Source organism: Lepisma saccharinum, chromosome 1 (genome assembly GCF_977018435.1).
Source record: "Lepisma saccharinum chromosome 1, izLepSacc3.1, whole genome shotgun sequence".
In the NCBI taxonomy this organism is placed as follows: Eukaryota; Metazoa; Arthropoda; class Insecta; order Zygentoma; family Lepismatidae; genus Lepisma; species Lepisma saccharinum.
Window position 1 is genome coordinate 75,734,480 of NC_139229.1, and position 25,561 is coordinate 75,760,040.

General features: G+C 36.1%; 1 protein-coding gene and 1 long non-coding RNA gene across 2 annotated transcripts in view; one reads left to right on the forward strand and one right to left on the reverse strand.

Annotated features, from left to right (window-relative positions):
• LOC145996722 (very long chain fatty acid elongase AAEL008004-like) overlaps positions 1-3,934 on the reverse strand; it is a 107,585-nt gene extending 103,651 nt beyond the window's left edge. Inside the window, exon 1 of the mRNA XM_083133250.1 lies at positions 3,438-3,934. The gene's annotated coding sequence lies outside the window, so the exon portion shown is untranslated. The remainder of the gene's footprint in view (positions 1-3,437) is intronic.
• A 2,812-nt stretch (positions 3,935-6,746) lies between these two features.
• Positions 6,747-17,853, forward strand: LOC145980579 (uncharacterized). Its single transcript, XR_014440858.1, has 3 exons — positions 6,747-6,809; positions 13,325-13,418; positions 17,750-17,853. It is a non-coding gene; the product is annotated as an uncharacterized LOC145980579 (long non-coding RNA).
• Positions 17,854-25,561: the final 7,708 nt, after the last annotated feature.

Consider the following 25,561-nt stretch of genomic DNA (forward strand, 5'->3'; position numbering starts at 1 on the left):
GCTGTTTCTTCCTAAATTGCTGCTAGGTGTGCTGTTGTCACCTGTATGCCTGCGTATGTGTTGTCTGCTATTCACCGGTGTTAATTGCTGCAGTATGGGACGCCAGACACATACACAGGCATACAGGTGACAACAGCACACCTATCGGCAATTTAGGAAGAAACAGCAGAAACACGCCAAGCAACAACAACAACGAATTCCAACGAGGATGGCAACTAGTAGCTAGGGGATATATTCAGATTCGAATGGGACCTAATAGGGTTGGGTTTTGTGGTATACTTCAACCACTAGCAATGGGCTGTTTGACTTGACTCTTCCAACGTTGTCAAAATAATGTTTGCAACAATCAGGGATTTGAAGTGTTTTACACTAGCAAAAGCAAACAGTTTCAGTGCTGCCATCATCCATCTTTTAACCCCCCCCCTCAACTCTGACATAGGAAAGGGCCTATATAGCAGGCATGCACACCACTGTATCCCCCCAGACTCAACCTAGCCAACTGGTAACCCTTTCCTCTCCTCCCCAAAACTACCCACCCATCTTACAGTAAATACTGGTTAAATTACTTTTTGTTCTCTATCAACTGTTTCTGGCAACACTGACCGTAGTGACGCTACGGTCAGTATTCTGTACCTCTACTCTACGTGACGCCGATATATCTACCTTCTACTTTGAAAATGCGTTATATATTGCGAAATACTGAACTATTTCTCTTCGTGTGGTAAGTCTGCCAGAAAAGGTGCCAGAAGGGCAGATAAATACAAATGATTCAGGAGACAGTAAACACTTACCACACGAAGAGAAATAATTCTATATTTCACAATATATGTGACATTTTTATAGTAGAAGATAGATAGATCGGCATCACACACACACACAAACTCAGCAAATAAAGCATTTTGAGAACAAAACCTGTTCCACCACTGAACAATATTTTAACTTTACTGAGGTAACTGAAAAAGATGTACATAAAACTATTTATAGCATACGCTCAAATAGTTTTGGAGTAGATGGTATCAGCACTAAAATGCTCAAACTTTCTTTGCCTTATGTTTTATCTCCGCTAACACACGTCATTAACTCCTCTCTTTCCAGTGGCGTCTTTCCTGAAATGTGGAAAAAGAAACAAATCCTGCCACTTCAGAAAAAGCAGATCGCCACTTCTTACAATGACTTTAGGCCTATCAGTCTTTTGCCTGTGCTATCTAAAGTACTAGAGAAAATAGTGCATTCACAGACGTTAAACTACGTTAACACGAATAATTTACTGCCACCGCTGCAATCCGGATTTCGTGAGAAACACAGCACAGCCACTGCTCTTGCTCAAGTTGTGGATGATATTCTCTATGCCATTGATAAACAGCAAGTCACTATTTTAGTACTTCTGGATCTCAGTAAGGCTTTTGACACGGTGCAGCATGATTTATTATTAGCCAAACTTAACACACGAACTACCAAAGGGGTCATTTTGACCCCTCAACGTCATTCATCATTCTTTAATTTGAACATTAATTAAAATATGCTCAACAGGTGGCGTCACTTTTCTTCTCTCTAATCATTGTGATTACACCCTAAATATCAGATTTAAATTATTATTGGTATTCTTTAGAAATGATGATTTACCTAGAACTACCAGGGGGGTCATTTTGACACCTGCCTATTTTTTAACCCTGGATAAAAAAACACGACTTTTTCGATTCTTGTAGATACCTTTTTATGAAGGTGTATTATAGATGTCCCTGAAACAATTGTGAACAGCCATTGTTGTTGTTTTGAAGCAAGGTGTTTTAGTGTTTGTAAATTATTGAGTCTGCAGGGAGTAAACGACTTACAGGGGCAGAGATTCTAGCACAGTTGCAGGATATTGACGATAGTGTTTCTGGTGATAAAGGCAGTGACAGCTGACTGAAAACCAAGATGTTACAGACCTTGACAAAGAAGATGTCTCCAGTAGTTCTGACGTAGATGTCGAATATACTGATTGTGATTCAAGTGAAGAATCTGATCAAGGAAATTCTACTCAAATTAGTGGTAGTGAAGTGGCTCCTGATCAGACTGCGTTGACGGTATTGGATGTAAACAAGACATGCGGAAGAATACAAAAACATAATATAGTTCTTACCAAACCAGGACCCACGTAAACGCTACGCGTAATGTGGATGATACTTGTGCAAGTGCATTCAGACTGATTGTAACTGATACCATGCTGCGAAATATAAAAAGTGTACGGAAGCTGAGGCCCGTCGAGTTTTAGATGATCCTAACTGGTCGATTTCTCTAGATGAGCTTGATGCATTTATTGCCATTTTCGTAGAGCAATGGGGATGAATGGCGTAAGTGTAAAGTGTCTCTGGTCTGAAAACTTGGGCTGCAACTTCTTTCGGATTGTCATGCCCAGAAATATGTTTGAAGAAATAATGAGATTTATAAGATTTGATCTCAAATCTATGAGAAGCGAAAGACGTAAAACTGACAGGTTTTGCTTATTTTCTTATCAAGTTGGCTAAATAACTTTCTGAGAAAATGAGACGAAGTGCCAGTGTAAGGGAAACAAAACTCCCGATCAGTGTTTCCGATGCAAGAAATTTGTCTGCGGATCATACACTAATGTGGTTCGAAAGTACATCGTGTGCCGCACATGCCCTGAATAAAGAGGGACACTGCGTTTTGTGATTTTCGAGTAAAGTACAAGAATGTCTTTATGATTTTGATTTTATTTTAGGAACAAAGATGGTTGTATTGTTCAAATACGCATTGAAATATATACCTATAAGGAATCAACATTATACTATTACTATTATCAGAACTTAAAATTACTCTTGACCCTCTAATCTAACCTAACCTTGTACTCGTTTATTTGCTCATATCTTATATTTTTTACTAAATGTGTAATCTATTGGTATAATAAATATTCCTGAGCTTATCTTTACAAAGATTTCAACTGTATATTTATACACATATTCTTTATCCACCTTGGGTGTGGGAGACCAAAGTTTGATACCTGGTTGAAGCTAGTGTGGTTTTTAATTCATATTCATTTTTGTATCCAGTCACATCAAGTCTTGGTTGCCAAAGGAACACTCAATTACAACCTAAAAAACCTTTAAAACACAAGGGGTCACAATGACCCCTTTGGTAGTTCTTGTATAATAAATTTCCTGGTAGTGCTAGTGTTAAATATTACAAGTTTTCTCCTTCAACATTAAACTGGTTTCAAACATATCTATTTAACAGACGTCAAAGAGTCATATTACATAATTCTCCATCTCACGTGTCTCAACCTATAACCAGAGCGTATAGAAGGAATAGTGTGCGCACTCGCTTAGTTGCCGTGGTCCACCGCCTAAATGGTAGTGGTGACGTTTGAGACGGCGCGGAAGATGCTCGCGTTGCTTACATATCTAACTACATAAGAAACAAAAAGGCATGTTACTTACGTTTGGAGAAGAGTTCCGCAGCTGGATAGTTTGGAGAATTTCCGAGATGATTTTGCTGTCTTCGAGGCACTTAATTCCTTTCTTATCTCCTTGGTGCGGAAGAAAAATCGACATTTCAGATAGTGAAATACGAGTTTAGGTAGCGTACACAGCACATGATCTTCACAGCATCCTAATTGCGAAGTTTTTACAGCAATGATATTTAAATTGTCCAAACGCTCAAAACATATATCACCCCATAAACCTAAACATGATAATTTTTCTGCAACAACTTCTTCCACTCGTAACAGCACATCATAAACACTTTTCGATGCATAAGTAAGTGAGGCAGGTACATTAGTTGGTTCCCCGTGCAGAAAAGTTATACACAGTTTACAATCTGTCACTTTTGAAATATACTGCACTATGTATCCTGCCAAATGATACACCAAGTATTCTTTACCAACATTTTGTTCATTTGTCTTTAGGTGGCCTAAAAAATGTCTACTACCTGAAGAACAGCGATCATATCCAGATCTACATCCGGGTACGAAACATGTAGGCATCTTGTAGTTTTCGCTCGCTGCTATCTCCAACACAATAATAATGCTTTGAACACAACACAAACTAGTCACAACGGATCAATCACAAATCAACGACACTAAACTGAATAACGTAACAACGTTGTTATTAATAAAAGTATACAATGTTATTCTAGCACAACAAAACACAACGCTCTACATAAAGCGTGGCCGCACTGCAAGCAGAAGGCGCTCGTCGCAAACGAAGGTGCTGCCAGTGTTTCGGTGGGGCACTGATTCACTTGGCTTACGAGAAGAAACCGAAGTGCGCACACTTTCTCTTCTATACGCTCTGCTATAATGCTGAAAGCAGGCATGCCGCAAGGATCGATATTAGGCCCCCTCCTCTTCACCCTTTACACTGCAGATTTGCAGCAAGTCATAAAATTCTTCACTCCACATTTTTACGCAGACGATACCCAGTTATATTTCTCAGATCATTACGCTTCATTGGAACATAAGCTTCAGTCACTAAATTCTCACTTGAACATCGTCAGTAACTGGTGTGTATCTAACGGTCTTAAAATAAATTCAGAAAAATCCACTTTCATAATCATTGGTTCTAATCATTCAAGGTCGTTAATTAAAAATATTAAGATCGAGCTCAAAATAAACAATTTGCCCATTGTCAGGAATAACACTGCTAAAAATCTTAGCCTGATTTTTGACGAAATTTTTGATTGGACAGAACATGTAAAGATGCAATGTAGGAAAGCTTATGGAACACTTAGGAATCTGAATCATTTCTGTGACTTCCTCCCTGCGGAATGCAAGCTAAGACTCATCCAAGCATTAATCTACCCATTGTTCGACTATTGTGATAATGTTTACGGCCCTCAACTCTCACAAAAGCTCAGTAAAAAAATACAAATGGTGCAAAATGCGTGCTTCCGATACATTTTTCAAGCAAAAAGATCCAATCATATTCTTCCATTCTTAAATAATAATCAGGTTCTTACCATGGCAAACAGAAGGAAGTTGCACTATCTCTGTTTCATACGCTGCATACTGACAGAAGGTAAAACGCAGTACCTGTTTGAGAAGATGCATTCTCGTAAGAAAATCCATCAGTATGTTACCCGTAAGCGGAACAACTTCGATTTACCCAATCACTCGACCACGGCCTACAAATCATCTTTCTCCTTTCCAGATCCCAAAGCATGGAACGCATTGCCCGCAAATATTGCTAGTGTAAACAACCCATTAAATTTCAAAGGTAAATAAAAGATCTGCTTTTAATGGAACAAGGGCAGAGTCGGAGCACATACTGAAGGTATCAAGTCACTCACTATAAGGAATTGTATTATTATTACTATTGTCTTTTGTATTTCTAGTTACACTTTTTTTCGTATGCAACTAATTCCTATGTATTTTTTTCTTTCTTCATTTTTTGTATCTGTTTTTTTTTTTACGTTTAGCTTACTGCTCCATAAGTTATATAAACTTATGGATTATCATATGTATTATCATATTGAAATAATTTAATTCAGGAAATGCATGTTACTTCTCTCTTCATAAACTTTTGTCTTCTCGTTTAATATCTAAGAAACAAAAAGTTAAAATATACAAAACAGAAATTTTGCCTGTAGTATTATATGGATGTGAAACTTGGTCCCTTACATTGAAAGAGGAACATAAATTGAGAGTATTTGAAAATAAGATCCTTAGGAAAATATTTGGACCTAAAAGGGATGAGGAGACAGGTGAGTGGAGAAGGTTACATAATTTTACAACTACATAATTTGTATGCATGTCCAGATATTATTAGAATAATCAAATCAAGAAGACTTAGGTGGGCAGGCCATGTGGCACGAATGGGAGAGGAAAGAGGAGTTTATACAGGATTCTTGTTGGGAAACCTGATGGTAAGAGACCTGTAGGAAGGCCAAGACGAAGATGGAGGGACAACGTTGAGATGGACCTAAAGGAAATCGGTAGGGATGGAAAAGAGTATATAGAACTTGCTCAAGATAGGGAAAGATGGAAGGCCTGTGTTGCTGCAGCCACGAACCTTCGGGTTTAAGAAGGCTAGGGAGTTAGTTAGTTATTTAGTTTGTTTTAACATCACTTTGGACTTTACTCGCAAGAAATTTACCCAACTCTTTCGTTCATGTGGGAACATGCAGTTATTGCATGAATATGGAAATGCTCTGGAACATGGAAATTATATGTAAAAATAACTAAAATATGTCAAATATGAGCCAAAACCTAATACATGTAAAACTGAATTTTTAGACTCTACATGCAAGGATGTGCAAAGATAATACCAAATATAACTGATTTCAGCTTCATACATATGTATTTACATATAAATCCATTTCCTGCTGATAATCTATTACAACAAACATTACTTTTTATTTTGTTTACAATTGGATGTGAAAGTTTAGTCCCTAGAAGTGCTTTTCTTTTTTAATACTACTAATATGGAATGTGACATGAAGGTGAGAGGCTGCAAAAATTAGGCTACCAATTAATGATATGAGTAAGTTTTAATAGGTAGTCTCACCCATACAGCACACCAAGTTTCAGACATATTTCAGAAATATTGCAATCTTTCATATACGTTTCTAACATTCTGGTTTCGCGTTGACGTTACAGAAAGCATCACATGAAGTCCCAGTTTTGTTTCTGAAACATTGCAATGTTATCGTTTCATTGTCTAGTTTCTGGAACGTCTCGGAGACATTGCAACGTTGGATTCAGTCATCATCGGCCATCCGGGAAATTTTCTGAGGCGGCCATGTTGTGTTTACGTTCAATGCTAGCCGGGAGTCGTGCACATCTTATGAAGAATAATGTTGTTTATTGAGTGGTAAGTTGAATATTATTAATACCAAAGTGTGTTTAATTGTGTTATACTTATGCAGGCTATATATTTAATCTGTGTTGTGTAACGTGAGTGGAAACAAGGCAGGCGTTATCAAACCAGTGTTTAAAGAAGTATTTCGTCTTGTTTGTTTAATTGAAAATACATGATGTGAAGAAGCATGGAACTTCTCGCACCTCATGAAACTAAAATAACAGGGAATAAAGTGCTTACCTATAAGCAGTGCACATTTATAGTATACCGAAAATAGATTGAATGGAAGAGACGGAAAGTACTTGTTGCTGAAAATGTATCATTTTTCGGTTACATTATAATTACCACCTTCCTCATTTTGTACAAAACTTGCCCTCTTAAAAAAGTTTCTCACCTCCCTGTGCATAGTGAAGAAGCGTAGAATACTTTGAACTACGTACGTTGTTACGTTAGTAGTTTTTATCTAATAAGAAATACGTTTCTACAAATTCATTCTGCGATTTCGATACGTAAATCGAAGGCTGCAGCATTGTCACGTGCAATTTTTTTTTAGCTGTGTGGATTGTAGCTCGAGTCTTAGCGAACAGGCTACTACTGAAGATCACAGCATGATTTACATGGTGCTCCTATAATTCAGATTCTAATTTTACAGGACGCAATGAAATGTTGCTGCATTACAATTACCACAGCTTGAAGTGGATGAAAGAACAAGTAACAGAAACAATATTTTTTTTTTAAATTTATTTGCTAACTAATTTTTGTGTTTGTGATTGCGATAATTTACCTTAAATCAGCAATGCACACAAGAAATACTTTTCCCAACTCTGTGATTACATTGCTTCAAAATATAATTGTCACATTATTGCAAACTTATGTAATCAGAATTTGATCTAAATATGGAATATACAGCATCCACCTAAGTAAAATTTTGACAGAGTGACTAGTGAAGCTAGCTTAGAGTTGTTTCACCAGGTTTTAATCTGTGCATGCGAATAATCTCTGACCTGACCTGGCCTGTTACACTGTCACACACATTCTTTAGTTATTGGTGGGTATAAAGATTACATTGGTGTGTGTTTACATGCAGGCGATCATTACTTTTTTACCTCCACACCATGCAGTTGGAAAAATGTATCGTGTATGGACTAGTGTATCACGTGATGAAGATAATATTACATTCATAAAGAGTCATTCCATGTGAAATCACCCAATTTTAAATCAATTGGTTGCTTGACCATTTTGTTAATTTTTTATATTTTCACCATAGGTGGTCTTGCTAGTGACCTGCTCAAAAAGAATTTTTTTTTTTCAAAAATCTTCCGCCATCTTGGATTTCTGCTCATTTTTCATCACTGCGGGAAGCAAAAATGAGTGTTTACAAGGGTTTTGAAAAAAGGTTGCTGTGTGATTTCTATTACAGATGGAATGTTCTAGTTTTCACTGCCTGAAAGTAGAGATTCTGGCCTTTCAGAAAATGTATATATATGTAAGGTAAGAATTAAGTAACTGGGACTTTAATGGGTTTCAATATAGCCATCGTAACGGGAAATTTTGCCAATTTTAAAGGTCTGTAAAATCAAAAGGGCTTGAAACCACAGGATGGAATTATTTTTGCAAGAACTATGAGTGGAAGGCTTTTCAGCCATGGTGAAACAAATCCGGGGTTGTAAGCCCTTCTGTCCGATTTTTAGTTCCGAAATCCGAAAATTTCCAAAATTTGTGAATTTCAAGGTCAAATATCTCTAAAGGGGGACCTGCCAAAAATTAGAAATTTTGACCATGGATACTCCTACTAGTACTTAGTAAAACCTGTCAATTTCATTTTGGGGTTCACGCCGATGTTCATGTTACAGGCTGTCAAATATCTCTAAAAATGACATCGTGAAAACATAATAATAAATAGGCTTAAAGTGACCTGATTTCCATTATTTTATAATCTAGTTATTTTATAAGGGTAAACAGAAATTAAAATAGATAAACTAGTTAGTTACTAGTTGATATATTTCAATATATACTTAGTGTGCTTTTGTTAATAAAAATCAAATCAAATCAAAATCACTTTTTGGATTGAGAAGACAAATGTTAGTAAACAAACAAGAGTACTATTATGTCAGTAAGTATACACAAGTTGCATGCACATGTTTCTTAAAGGTTTATAAATATCCAATACTATCAAACCTTACTTAATACATCCACTCTGATACATAACAAGTGTATGCGAAATATAACATAAGCTACCTGTAAGCATTTAAACGCTTGAGAATATACGTATTCAAGTTCTTCCTCTATTTTTGTATCCCAGTTACATATACCACTATGATATACACAGTTTGCAATTCAATATATTACATCACAATGACATTTACAATTCCATATATCACTACACATAATACAACATTACATCAATAAATATATACATATCTACACATGGACATCAAAATTACAGGGGATCTTGTCTCTCTCAATCCATGGAGCCATGAAAAAAAGAAAAAATATCCGACTGGTGCTTGATCCTGAAAACACTGATTGGCACGGAGATGATTGATCAACGGACTATTTCTTCTTATGTGCTTGTAAGTGTGACAGTTCTGTGTTTTCCTGTTGAGTAAAATGTTGTATGTTCTCCCAGTAACAGTGGTGAAGTCACATGATGTCAGAACATCAATTATATTGTTCAACTTCACCCAAGCAACATCATTTCTTTGTAAAGTAAAGCTCGTTGATGGTCCACCAGGATTGAAGAACATCACTTTAACATCATTGTTTTCTTTTGACATTTCAATTACTTTACCTACATACCACCTGTTAGTGGCCGCGGTGGCTCAGTCGGTAACGCGTCTGACTACCATGCTAAAGGTCCCAGGTTCGATCCCCGGCTGGTTCAAATCCGGGAACTTTTCTAACGATGGAAGCGGCCCCGGCGCCCACCCAGCGTCGAATAACATGTTTACCTGGGGAAACCTGGGGGGTAAAGGCGGTCAGGGGCATGGTGCTGATCACATCACCCCCACTCACGACTGGATTAAGAAAGTGTGGGGCGTTACCCCCACACCCCCTATACGCCTTCATGGTGTGGTGCTAAGCACTCACCATTGTTTTATTTTTTTTACATACCACCTGTTATTGTAAATGCAGACGACATTGTCATTTTCAATTATTTCATTAAAATGAAATATTCGTGGTGAGTCATCAATTCTGAACTCTACATGATTAATTTGAAATGATGCAGATATTCTACTGATGAGAAGAGTTGAAGAGTCCTTGGGTATGTAGCAGTGGTGATATCTTGTTCCTTCAAATCTATGAGCTTCATTGAAGCGGTCATTCAGAAACCCTTGCTCATTTTTTGTCACTTTCAGTCACCATGATGAAGTTTATCCTTTAATATTTTCCACACAAAACTCATGCATGTCCTTTGGTGTAAAAATATGGCCCTCAGTTGGTCGCTGCAGACTTGCCTTTGCCACAAGTCTTTTTACCATCCCACCAATCCCATCACAAGGACCCTTGCCATGGCTTGTGGCAAAAAAAATGCCACTCAGCAGCCACACCGAAGTCCTGTTTATGCTTACATAAGTTAGAAAAATTCTTTCTGTTCGTATATTGGGCTCCTGAGCCATCTGAGAAATAATAAATTTTCTTTAGATTTGGGATGAACGTTTGAACAAATGGAATCAGCTGCTTTTGGAAAGCGTAAACAGCAGTTGTGTTGTTTACAATGCAGTCACTTATAATACAAAGACGTTTGATACATAGATCATCTGAAGAATTAGTCTTAAAGTAGACACAAAAGGGGTGGACAGTAGCTTGAGCATTAATCCAGTGGTAACTCTGGATTTCATCTTGTACAACAAATGTGAAGTTTTCAGAGAAATCACCAATCACTACACATTCATCTGGAGAAAGACTTTCTTTCGTTCTTTTGCAAAATTCTGATTGACTCTGAGCAATAAAGTGGTGACTTTTTAATTGCAGTAACTTTGAAGCTAAATTTTCTTTAAACTCTGAAATTGTTTCTACAACAGTGATCAAATTGCAACGATCTGTTGTTATCCATTGTTTGTAAGTAATTTTTTTCTCGTGGTCATCATCAGAATTGTCCAAATCAGGATTCAGTTCATGTAATTTTAAGTCTTGTGTAATTGTAATTGTAAACTGTGTATATCACAGTGTATATGTGACTGTGATACAAAAAATAGAGGAAGAACTTGAATACGTATATTCTCAAGCGTTTAAATGCTTACAGGTAGCTTATGTTATATTTTGCAGACAATTGTTGTATATATTACGTTATATTTCGCATACACTTGTTATGTATCAGAGTGGATGTATTAAGAAAGGTTTGATAGTATTGGATATTTATAAACCTTTAAGAAACATGTGCATGCAACTTGTGTATACTTACTGACATAATAGTACTCTTGTTTGTTTACTAACATTTGTCTTCTCAATCCAAAAAGTGATTTTGATTTGATTTGATTTTTATTAACAAAAGCACACTAAGTATATATTGAAATATATCAACTAGTAACTAACTAGTTTATCTATTTTAATTTCTGTTTACCCTTATAAAATAACTAGATTATAAAATAATGGAAATCAGGTCACTTTAAGCCTATTTATTATTATGTTTTCACGATGTCATTTTTAGAGATATTTGACAGCCTGTAACATGAACATCGGCGTGAACCCCAAAATGAAATTGACAGGTTTTACTAAGTACTAGTAGGAGTATCCATGGCCAAAATTTCTAATTTTTGGCAGGTCCCCCTTTAGAGATATTTGACCTTGAAATTCACAAATTTTGGAAATTTTCGGATTTCGGAACTAAAAATCGGACAGAAGGGCTTACAACCCCGGATTTGTTTCACCATGGCTGAAAAGCCTTCCACTCATAGTTCTTGCAAAAATAATTCCATCCTGTGGTTTCAAGCCCTTTTGATTTTACAGACCTTTAAAATTGGCAAAATTTCCCGTTACGATGGCTATATTGAAACCCATTAAAGTCCCAGTTACTTAATTCTTACCTTACATATATATACATTTTCTGAAAGGCCAGAATCTCTACTTTCAGGCAGTGAAAACTAGAACATTCCATCTGTAATAGAAATCACACAGCAACCTTTTTTCAAAACCCTTGTAAACACTCATTTTTGCTTCCCGCAGTGATGAAAAATGAGCAGAAATCCAAGATGGCGACAGATTTTTGAAAAAAAAAATTCTTTTTGAGCAGGTCACTAGCAAGACCACCTATGGTGAAAATATAAAAAATTAACAAAATGGTCAAGCAACCACCTCTGGGTGATTTGACATGGAACGACTCTAAATGGTTTGGTCCTAGTTCCAATTGTTTAATTACAATTTCATTATGGTACACAGGCATTTTTTTCATGGTTCAATGTCTGTTTACACATGTACTTCAGAGTTATAGCAATCACTTTCTGTGTTTTTGCTTTGAGATTAATGTTTCACTTACATGTACTTCTCAATTGCAATCTGCTATTTGTTTACTACCATCTTGATTACGGACTACTACTGCCATGTGTGCATGATGCAAAGGGGTTTCTTAATAAAGTTAGGCAAGTAAGGTTTAGGGCTCTTTAGTTTTCAAAAAATGCCTCTAAATGCTTTTGTGGTTAGGTTGGGTGGGCCATTTATAGCTCTAAGTGTTCCAAATGAAAAATGCCTTGTCGACAAATGCTTGCGTAAGGTACTTTTTTCGTGATTTTATTTATTTGCTAATGAGTTGCACTTTGAAATTCCAAACAGTGGTAATTACTTTCACCAGGGTTCAAATTTATTGTAACAATAAATTCTACAATTTTGCAATACTTAATCTTCCTATGAAACTGAAAAAAATCATTAAACATTCGGAACCATTACCCTTCCAACACCTTATAATGTGATTTCTGGTCTTCAGTACTTCCTGCTATTCTCACAACCTGGTGAAAGAGTTCCATGAGTATTCTCACCACTTGGTGAAAATAGTTACAGCCAAATTTTAAATTACTTCTGAAACTCAATTCTTACTAGTTCAGTTCTCATTTGGTGGCTAAACCCTTCAATAATAAATAGCCCATGTACATTGAAGTGCAATTGTAAACAAAGTAGATGTGGTACTGGTTTAAATGACTGCAATCCTCTGAAAGTGACACATGCCATGACTGGACACAGTGTATATTATAATAGAGTGACTAGCTTTGCCAGGTGATTCAGCTAGAACCTTTTTTAGTACTTCTTTATTAGTTATGAGAGATACATGTTAATCAGCAATGGATAAGCAGCATGTTTCACTCATTTTATATTTTGTGTTGGCGTAGCAGTATGGTATCTTATGCAGGCACTGGAAGTATTGTCAGACTTCTAGAATGTTTTATTTTACTGTTCTGTAATTTTATAAGTAGTTTATGTGAAATGCAATATTTTCTACTTGCTTAGTCAACTGGTTCAGATTATGGAAAATTTTGCATTTCAGTTTGCATACAAATGAATTATTCCTTATACAATTTATGATTTTTTTCTTCTAGGCACTGTTTGCCAACACCAGCCAAATACTAAAGAGCAAGAGGTGTCTGATGTTGTGGCTTGTGCAGGACAAACTTGGCTAGACAGAGAAAACAAGTAAGTAATAACGTTCTGTGATGGGCTAATTTGTATTTTTTTAGCTCAAGGAGTCATAAAAAACATTATGTTGATGATCCAAATTAACATGTAGAAATTACACATTGCTGGATTCATTATTGTGCTTGTTTCAAAGTGTAATCTCCCATTATATACTCCATAATGTACAGTGATGGCATCAGCACCTTTTTTATATCTGCCACTAGCCACAATATTCATGTAAAGTCAAAGATAGCAAGAAATCTTAGCAAAACTCTCCCCCACCCATATTTGCCAAGTGTAAACACAGTAGTTATTTTCGGAACGATTGAAGATGACCGGACCCCTCTCAGATTTTCTTCATATTTGGCATACTCTCTAATTGAGGCCTCCAAATCACAAATCTAAAGTTAAAAGTTGTCGGAAACGTCTAGAATTGCAAAATAAGCTAAAATAAGGCATTAGTTTTCGGGCTGGTAACCGTCGATTTTTGCAAAATTTTTTGTTTCACAAGCAAAATATATATATTCCTGTTACTACCACGACACCAAATTTTAACTATGTTTGCCTAACCTAACTGAAACTAACCTAACCACATGTCAATGGATCGCAATTATTTTGCAATTGCTAGATCCTGATACTACCACGACATGAAATTTTAACTATGTTTGCCTAACCTAACCACACGTCAATGGTTTGTGGGGCTAGCGTCAATAATTCACAATTATTTTACAATTTCTAGACGTTTCCGACAAATTTTAACTTCAGATTCATCATTAGCAGGCCTCAAATTAGTAAGTATGCCAAATATGAAGAAAATCTGAGGGGGGGTCCGGTCGTCTTCAGTCATACCTTATTTTCTTTCTTTTCGTAAAATGAAATGAAATGCAAACTTCTTTTCCAAATAGTAATAACCCGTGGCGCAACAGCCCGTGAAGACCAAGGCGTATCTACCGACCGCCGGTGATGATTGATTGATTTGGTTTATATTACTTTACTTTTCTGCCACATTTTTGCTAATTGTAAAGATTATTATTATTATTAGAAATTCTTTATTCATGGATGCAGTTCAGCCACGGCCAGGCTGGGATTCTAACCTGGAACCCCTATCATTGCAGTGCAATGTTCTAACCACTCCATGGAAATTTGTGCGATATTCTGTCTTAAACTGTGATGAACAAAGGTATTTTTGGTTAATAAAAAGTGGCCTTTCGTTAGAAGCCCTAGCGAGGCATAAGAATGCTTTTGCTCATATTTCTATCATGTCCTCGTTATCAGTTGGCTGCAACAAACAAACACACAATGTATTTATTAAGACTGAAATGTAAAAATATTTTGTAGCCCTGTAGAACAGATATGGGTTGCAGAAGTTCAAATATATGGCTTGCTTTTATTTTACTCAAGGATAGTTTCATGTCAATTCTGGGTCATTCCATGTCAAACCAACCAAGTAATTGGTTGCATGACCATTTTAGAAAAAAAAAATCATTTTTAGTACAAATGTTGGTACATGTTTGTAGATATTAAAAACAATATCCCAAAAAAATATTGTATTTAGTTCTCCTGGGCCAGCCATTTTTCTAACAATTGCCCGTGACTTTTTTTTGCTCATGTAGAAGTTGACGGATGTCACATATCTTCAATTGTCATACCTTGTAATTTTAATTTCTGGTAAGTCAACTATTAAAATCCTATGTTACTATATTTTCTGATTTTTTAAGCCCAACTTTAAAAAAGAAAAAGGAAATGCTTCATTCATTATTCTAGGTATACATGTGGCTTAACATTACACACCAATGTCACAAATTAGATCGCATATGTTATGTCATATTTACCAAACAAGTTGAGTCTAAAAGTTGGGATTTTTACTGTGAGTTAGGTTCATGCAGGGCGTCCTCCATGCCAAATTTCAGAATTTTTCAAAAGGACCCATCTGAGATATTTAAAACCGAAACTGTCAAAATTCCATAAACGGCCATGTTTCTTGACCCGGTCGTGAGTGGGGGTGATGTGATCAGCATCACGCCCCTGACCGCCTTTACTCCCTGGGGTTTCCCCCCGGTACCCATGTTATTCGACGCTGGGAGGGGGCCAGGGCCGCTTCCACCGTTAGAAAAGTTCCCGGATTTGAACCGGCCGGGGATCGGACCCGGGACCTTTAGCATGGTAGTCAGACGCGTTACCAACTGAGCCACCGTGGGCACTGTCTTGTTACCCAAATTACCACCTTAATTTTTGTTCTTAGGATGCAATTTTGAGCAAAACATACTTGAATAACATAGAAAGTATGATTCATTAACTACAGAATGAATTTTGTTTTAGGTCTCTAGCTTTACTGATTTTTGAGATATTAAGGTTTCCGTAATTTGCTACATGAGAAAAAAAACACCTTTGTAATGTTGGAAAAAGGATGTTCCAGGAGAAATAAAGACAATAAATATTTTTGAACATTGTTTCTGATATCTAGAAACATGTACTAATAAGGTTGTTTTTTTCTAAAATGGTCATACAACCACCATTGGAGGGTTTCTACCAACAAAAGGGGTTTGAGAACTTATGATCCTCAATTTTAATGAAACTCAGCACATTTCATCTTTCATTGTGGTGAGAAACCACATGATTTTTTTGGTATTTACCTTGAATTATGACCCCTTCAACTTTTAGTTATTCCTTTTCTTTTATTCCATTCCCAAACTTTCCAGTGCGAGCTGCAGTGTCCTAGAAGAAAAAAATTCTGTCGCTCTTCAAATTATATAATGTGTTTTGAGATTTCACAACGTTAACCGAAGAATATAGATTTCAGAGAAAAATGTGACATTCATATTCCAGTATATTAGTAAAATATTACCTGGTTTTGGCCCAAAAGCAAGGTTTACTAGAATTTCGATTTTTTTAAAGGGAAAGTTGCAACACCAACTCAAATATTTTTAAAGTAAAGTTTCATATATATAATCTAACTTACACAGAAATAAAATTGATAGTGTTTTCATTCCTTCTGTGATTTTTTAAAAAAGTATATCACATTTTATAGTTTTCAAATTATCTCTAAGAATCTAGATATCACAGAATCAATTTTTGGAGTATACAATTTTAAATAAGGTTTTCATGGATGCCAGGAAGGTGTCACCTTAAAATTTCATACTTCACCCATATAATTTTATTTCAGTCACAGTCATTTGAGTGAATTATTAAAAGGATATTGCAGAAATATGATAACTTTGAATTGACGGTGTTTCTTTCAGGGAGTGACACTATTATGGAGAAAATATGCCTCCCCCCTCCCTTTTGAAAAAAAAATCAGTGCTTGGCCCTACCTGAAAACATCCTGTGGTCAAACATGAATGTTTTGTTCTTACCTTTATAATTACTAATATTAGTTTATTTACATTTACTATGACAAAGACACATCGTAAAAAGTAGTTGAATACTACTATAACTTTTTAATACATGGAATAAAATTAACGAGGAATGTAACTTGTAGTACAATTTGTAGATTTGATCCCTCGGTTTAGGATGAGACTTTGTGTAGTGTTTTGCACATTATAGCTACTGATATACCAAGGTACTAGCATGCACTAGCCAGCCATTTTCAACAAAAAGCACTTCATAGTTTTCCAACCGCTTCTCAAGTAGTGAAGATATTGTCCAATTGCCAAGTGGATCTGGTGGTCCAGTAGTAAGGCACCAGTTTGGCTTTTCCTTCCATGCCCTGCGTTCCTGGCATCCATGAAAACGCTATTTAAAATTTTATACTCCAAAAAATGTGCTTCAATGATATCTAGATTCTTAAGAGTTAATGTGAAAAGTATAAAATCCGGTAGTCATTAAAAAAAAGCAGAGGAGGAATGAATCACCATCTATTTTATTTCTGGGCTAGATAGATGATATATCAAACCTAAGAAAAATCGAAATTGTAGTAAACATTGTTTTTGGCCTAAAATTGGGTAATATTTTACTAATCTATTGGTGTACAAAAATGTGAATGTGATACGTTGTCATATTTTCTTTCTATTATTTTGGTAATGTGAAATTTCAAAGAAGTTTGAATAATTTGTAAGGGAGCTAGAATTTTTCTTCCAGGACAGTGCAGCTCACACTTGGAGGCTTTGGTAATGGAAGAAAGAGGAATTACTGAACAACTTAGACAGAAAAACTATGGTTTCTCACCACCATGAAAGTATTATTAAATGTGCCGAGTTTCATGAAAATTTCAGATTATGGGTACCGTGGTCTGGTTGAACTGATGTCTGATGTGGAATGACCTTATGCAAAATTTTGTTTCTTTAAATGATATTTCTGCCCACAGAATGCTAATTCAGAATTGATGTTACATGACATTATTCTCTTTACAGGTAAAACTGAATGTTGTTCCACTGAGGCTGTCTGAGTGTGGTCTGCAGAAATTTCAACTGAACAAAAAAATGTATTTAGACAAAAAAATAAAGACTCTTTTGTGAAAAAATATATATTCCTTTGATGATACTTATCCTTTTATATTTGTTTCATGTGTGAATTGTTGTTTGAAGTCCACTTAATGTGCAGATAGGCTAATCGGGAGTAGACCTGCAATTTAAAGTGGGATTCCAACCACTGTGCAATGTGCCTTCACATGGTATTGAACTTGGGATCCCTTCACTGCAAGGTTCTTATTTATATTTCTCACAGTGTATTCTGAAACTGACGAACCTAGCCTAGCACAACCATTTGAAAGTCAATGAAAGATATAATATAAATCATTCAAAAATCATGTCTTGCACGTTCTCATTTTGAAATGTTTTGGTATAAGTTAGGAAATCTATGTAAAATTGTTTTCATGAAGAAATGGTAATGTAGGAAATCTTAGAACATCTTTGAAGCAACAAGAAAACGGAAATTTCTCACAAGAAACAGTAATAGCATTGATAATTCTGACTGGCAAGCACAACCTCTGATACTGCACATTTTCAAGATTATAGAGAATGTCAAAACACATTTAATCAATTTTTAAACTTTGATTTGCTGTTATTGTTCAATTCTTATTTATATTGTTAGTTCCCAAAAATTGCCCAAGTTTAGCTTCTGTCCATTTTGCTCTTTTTTCTTGTGAACTGATAGTTTTCCAAGTTTTTATTTTTTACTGATTCTTTTAATAATAATAATCCATGGCTCCGCAGACCTTGGGGTGGCACGGCATACTTAACGGTTGCCAACTTTGTGGTCAATTTCTCCAATTATGTAAGTATGTAGGATATTCTTATCAAATGTATAGACTGCCAATTCAGGTAACTTGTAGGTCACTCTGCATGATCTCCAGAAAGTATCCAATAAGGTATCTCAGATGTTTCCAGAATAATGCATGTTTCAAAACCAATATTATTAGAATCTAAATGGTGTAAATAATTCACAATAGCTATGTACAAGGTGGTGGTAAATTACAAACATGCAAGTTTGCAGTTTAACTGTTACATTAATTTTGAATTTTTATTTGGGATGATATGCTCAAATTATCTGTTCATTCTTTTGTAATTAATATATAGAATATACCTTATTGTACCAGATTTTTCATCGTAAAGTGACACAATGCACAAAGTAAATTTTAGTATTTAGTAAAATGTTTACATGCTTCCAGTCTATCATCAATTGGTAAAGTGGGCGAAAAGTGACTGGAGCATGATGCTGATAACATCACCGTCAATCCAACCTTCCTTGTGACGTGGCACAGCAAACCACAAAGAGCTTTGTTATTGCATGTAAAACTCTATTCCTTTGTAAGCAATTGAAGGTATTAATGATGATTACCAATTTAATGTTTCATATTTTCTTTTGAGGTGTCTAAAGTTGTTTTTTTTAACTCTAGCTTTGTCTGACATGAACGAATGCATAATCGGCAATTTTATGCACTTTTTCTCCTGACTAGATTAATTGAGATATGTGGTCAATTGATGGGAGATAAAATAAATATTAATCATCATGCCTAATGAGGTTTCAAACCCAAGACCTCTGGCACTTTCACAGCATCACAATACTTGATTTTAAAAGAAATACTGTGAATTCTATTTTCAGGAAATTATTTACAAGTAAATATTGTAATAATTTTTGAAGGGGGTTTAACCCCAAACCCCCCTCAAATATGCCATTTATGAATACAGTACTGATTCCATTCAATATAACAATAATGTGAAATAATATCACTGTAATGTAACTGAAATATCACAAAACTGTACGGAAATGTATCTGTAATGTTACACTGACATGTTTCTGCAATGTTACATTGACACGTTTCTGTAATGTTGCACTGACATGTTTCTGTAACATTACGAATGTTATGTTAGATTCGCGGACATTTTTACATTGCTGAAACATATCTGAAACATCACAGTAATGTTTCGCAATGTTGCTGCAATGTTACAATGTTTCAAGAGTTACGTATCCGTAACATATCTGAAACCATGTTGTGCTGTATGGGCAATAGCAGCAACAATACTTTCCTTGCATAATGTTTCTTGTACACTGGAACAGCAGAGTCCTGATAATTTCAGGTGGACAGGACCAAGACTACCTCAAATTACAAACATCTCATACTTGTATGAAATAATCTATGGAAAATCAGAAGATTGGACTGGATGGATGATTATATGATTAGACTACTTCGCTTTTCTGCCATTTTTGACTAATCGTGAAGATGAAAATGAAATAGATGAAAGGACAATTACAAACACAAACCCCAGACGCCAGAGACTCACTAGTCATGCAAAATTAAATCCAGGGTGTACTACATGGAAGGGAGGTTGAAATTTGGGTGCTTGCGGAAAAGTTACCACTGACACCACAGAAAATAGAGAAAGAACAATATATCAAAAAATGGGATACGCAGTATTATCATGAATATTGTACTTACATTCCTTCATAAGGTGCTAGGTAACAATAGTTTCAACATATTGAACTTACACTTTAAAGAAATGGCCAACTGTCTTCTGCTTCCTGCATTATTACTAGAGGCACATATTTTTGGTAAATAAAAAAGCAAAATTTCGGTACAAAAACAGAGTCAATTTCGGGTTCAAAAGCGGTAAATAAAATAAAATTTTGCTGTTATAGCAGTGAAAAACAAGTATATAAAATGGCATTTTGGTTATAAAAATGTGAATATAATTAAAAATTTGATTTAAAAACTGCATTTGCTACACAAAATAAACATATTCCTTCTAACAGCACATTTATGTCGTTACCAGAGTACAGTCAACTCTCGATTCAACGACCTTTCACAGTTCCCGGGAAAAGGGTCGTTATTTCGAAGGGGTCGTTATTGGAATTTGCCCCAATTTTCTGCTTAAACGGAGATCAAACGGACACAAAGATGCATAGGAGATGGTAACACCATTTATCCTGGTAGTTATACAACCTGTTATGCACAGGACGCGTGTTGCGAGAAGGAAAATAGAACATGAAAACGTTTTCACAAAAAAATAATGTTACTTTCTTTCAATTGTGCACAGTCGTTGCTTTTCCAGGAAATTCTTACAATTATAGTTCATGAGAAAGCCGTTTGCACCGAGACCTATGGAAAGGAAAACAATCTCTCGCTTATTGCAAGCGAAACTCGAAGAATCTTGACACCAGTTACACTGGCGCCAGCAAAATTCGGGAGATAATGGGGCAGAATGAATGTTGGATTTTATACGTGTCTAGTGGAGCATTGTCTGTTACAAGATTAACTGGTAAGATTAGATCTCTCGGGAGAAACAACACAACCTTTATAGGGGCTATCCACGAGTAAACAAAAACATATCGAACGGCACAATCGATTGTCGAACTGTAGCACAACAACTTCCGGTTCACGGCGGCCGAGTAATTCAAGCGCGTACTTGTGGCATTTCTTCTCGTTTTGTATACCGGATGAAATGGATCATATAAAAGCACTTGACGACGAGGAGAATAAGAGATATCAGGGCAAAGTAGAGGCCTTTGCATATCAATTGGATGAGCGACTAGGAAGTAATACGGCATTATTCCAAGATGAGATCCATTTGCTGATCGTCGTTTCATTGGCGATATTTGTAGCCTACATATTAAATAGAAAGTAATTTTTCCTACAGAGCGAGAGTGCTTAAATGCATACATTTATGTTTTAAGTGAAAAAGTGCGAGATGTACGGACATATAAAAAACGGAAAAAGGAGCTTCTTTTCTTCTTTCTTCAGTCAGGACGAGTCAGAGGGATGTGATAATGCACACTTGCTGGTTTCGTTCTCGTTTGAACGCAAAAATACAAAACGCTCATTGTTATTTTAAGTCAATTTTCTGCTATTTGTGTTAAACATGACGATGAAGATGAATAATAAACTGGAACAATTAATGATGGGACAAACACAATGACACACCATTGCCTCACCATGGTGTTCAAACTAGGACCTCTTCTCCATCAATGTTGATTTGATTGATTGAGTTGGTGTTTTAAGTCCACTTTGTGCACAGTAAGGCTAATCGGGACTGGACCTACAGTTTAAATTGGGATCCGAACCACTATATGCCTCCACCGGGAATCGAACCCGGAACCCCTTGATTACAAGGCGACGAGGCTACCACTGCGCCATCGGGGAGGCACTCTATCTATCAATGTTGAAAACATTTCCATTGCAAAAGACGAAAATTAATAATAGTACCCGCACTTAATTTTCTGGCTACACAAAAAAATATTTCCTCTGGTTGCACAAAAATTTATTTCCTCTGGTTACACACACACAAAAAAAATCTCGTTACACAAAAGTTTAATACAGTTCGTGTGTACTTCAAGAACTTAACGTGTAACCTATCTGGCCATGACCGAGCATCTTTTGAAAGGAAAAGTAATATTTTTGCTCATATCACTAAAACCAGTAGCGTACGCAGGATTTTATCAAGGGGGGGGTTATTTCTAAAACTTTCTCCAAATTCACATTACCATTGTTTTATTTTACTTTAATTAAATAATAATAATCACAATTAATTAATAATACTTATAATTAATTAATTAGCTGAATTACTACTAATAATACTAATACCACTACTACTATTAAGTAGTACAGATCCACATAAATATAGTATTTACGAAAGCAATAGAACAATATCACTTTCTAGTCATTCGATTTTTATCAAATTCTGGGAGCATTCTTTTGTTTATTTCTTAGGAAATAATTGTCTGGTCAACGAGGTGAGACATTTTAAGTGTGAAGAAAATCCATAAAAACAAGAAAATATGTATATTAAAATAAATTAAAATAATCAAAGTATGGAACTCATCCAAGGAGCTGCGGTGATCTGGTCGGTAGATCCGGGTTCGATTCCCGGAATTGGTTGGAATTTTTCCGGCATAAATGTCGCCCATAATTCACATCTGGATTGTCTGTCTGTTCTTGCCAACAAAACATTTTACAATAGTTAAGCTTATTGTCGTTTGAATAATTGTCTAGTCAACAAGGTGAGACATTCAAACATGCTGCGGTAAACAATGGGAAGGCGGACTGGTGACTGTTCTTGTCCGCCTAGCCTTTGTCTATACATTAGCCGCTTACAACGAACCAAGAACATTCTTTAGTTCATTGTTCACACAAGAAAAAATACATGTTCATTGAACATTAGCGTACGTAGAGGTTGGCCGATGGGGTGACAGCCCCTACCGAAATTTTGAGAAAATCAGAATTTTCAAATAAAACTCCGTTAAGAACTTGAAAAAATCAAAATGTGTAAATGCGAAACCTCTTTTCAAGTGAGTCCAGATTACCATTTTTGTCTTCGAATACAATTTTAATAGACTGAAAAGCTCCAAAAATACGAAATATTTTATTATGCATCCTGCCCTCCAAAACGAAGGCATGTGCTATCCACATTTACTATTCCAGCCCATCCCGAAAAAAAAATCCTGCGTACGCCAGTGTATTGAACATTGTTGCAACTGAGATACAAAACAAGTTTCCTCTCTTTTAAATCATAGTTGCACTCATATTTTATTTTCAAGAATACTTGTTAATTTTCAAGGCTTTCTCTCTGAAAGACGCATGTGTTTGGAATGCTGTGCTTCTCTCCGTGCTGCATGGAAATAAATAATAATTCAAATTATTATTATTTTTACTATTATTATTATTATTAGTAGTAGTAGTAGTAGTAGTAGTAGCAATAGTAATAGTATTGTCCCAGATCTTTGACTGTGGTAAATTGGCCATTTAATTTTTTTCCACAGCATTTTTCATAACATTTCACAAGCTCAAGGGGGGGGTTTAAACCCCGTAACCCCCCCCTTGCGTACGCCACTGACTAAAACAGAGAGAAAAATCGAGATTTGAATGATTTCTCTTCTACTTTTAATGAAGTGCAAGTGGTGCGGGACGCAAAATTTTTGGTTGGGAAGGAAACAGGATGGGGTATTTTTAAAGTCCTGACGTTCAAAACGGGAAAAATAATGTTATTTCCCGACTAAATTGGGAGATTATAGGGGCGGAAAATATTCAACATTACCCGATACTAAAAAAAAAAAAAAAAAAATTATACACACAATTTCACCCTCGGGTGATGATTTATTTTGCATTTCTGGAATAAAAACTGCTAATTTCAATAAATTTCGGACATTTAGAAAAAAAAATATGTAGGGAACTCATCAATTTTTCCGAAGCCTGGATCGGAACGGGATTGTTTTTCAGGTCCCGACTTTTTGGGTTCCTGCACATCCGTTGTCATTACTGCGGAGTCTACTCCTGCTAATGGCCTTCCAATTTTCACGCCTGACAGCTTGAATGCAATAATTTGGCGCTTAGATCTCGAGGAAATGGATGAAGAGAGATCCGTGAAAGATTATTTAGCCCTGATCGTAGTTTACATCCTCCTTGTACACACCCATTCGTTCCTTTCATACATGACACAATCTCAGCTCCCTTTAGCGGCATGTTGTGAGCCTACGAACCGGAAGTTGTTGTGCTACAAGTATGGCGTCCGCGCGAAGGCACTTCCTTCCGGTGGATAGCCCCTATAGAAAAAAAAAAAAAAAAAAAAGCGGGGCTGTAATTTTTGTTCTGTTTCGGCTGTGTAAAATACATCACAAAAAAAAACACGTTTTCTTTGCTTCAACCAACTTCATTCACCCTCCCCCCTTCCCCATTGAAGGGAGCAGTCCAAACTCCTTCCTTGACTTGCATTGTAATCCAGTGTGAAAAAGGAAACCTGCAACTTGCAATCTGTCTTCACCCAATGCGTATTCTAGGACACGTCATTAAACAGCATCCCAGTCGAAAGTCATTTAGGTTTGGAATTGAATTTCACTTTAAACTGTATATTTAGTCCCGATTAGCCCATCAGCATAAAATGAACAAGCTTTATGAAACTGCGCACTTTTACATATCAAAATGGTAGATCGTTATTTACTCTCACGTTAACCGATGATTTAATGTTGGATTTAGGAGTATTCCCTCATGTCAAACACCCACTCCTCCAAACGTTTTCCCCTTGAATAATGTCTTATTAATCGATCTCAGCGACCATTCCTACATTGAGCACTTTTTTTTTCTTCACATGAATGGTTCTGAAGAAAAGCGGATGTGAATTAAATTTACAGTTTTGCTTATCAGAAGGCGCAGAACATGAAGTTGTTTTAACTCTTGTTTTCCTTTCTGGAGATCGAATTTCGTTATCGTCAAATGAAAACAGCTTTGCGAGATTCAAAACAATAACTTTTTCCTTCGCGCTGGATGAGTCATTGCTGTTATCGGCAAGCAAGAGCTTTGAAGACGCTAGACAAAACACTGGCGCCAGCTGCATCGTAAAAACAAAGGAGACCGGCTGGAAGTTCGAGCAACAGGTGGCGGAAGAGAAAAGTCCCAGCATTTTAAAGATAACGCAACTGTCGAAGACGGAACTTTTAACAGGAGTGTGTGAAGAAGGAAATGTCCCTTGCTTTACGTTTTACCATGCAACAGACAATAATACGGGTAATATTTCCTATGCAGACAACAGCATAAAAAAATACCTGAATTCTGCAATTATCAACATTGCCGTGCACACCAGTGGCGGAGAATAAGCTGGGAAAAGGGGGGGGGAAGTGCCGTGCACACTAGTGGCGGAAAATAAGCTGGGAAAAGGGGGGAGGGTTAATTTTTTTATTCTGTTTTTGTTCGTTTTCAAGAATATATCCAGAACTGGTTGCCCCATTTTAGATGTTAA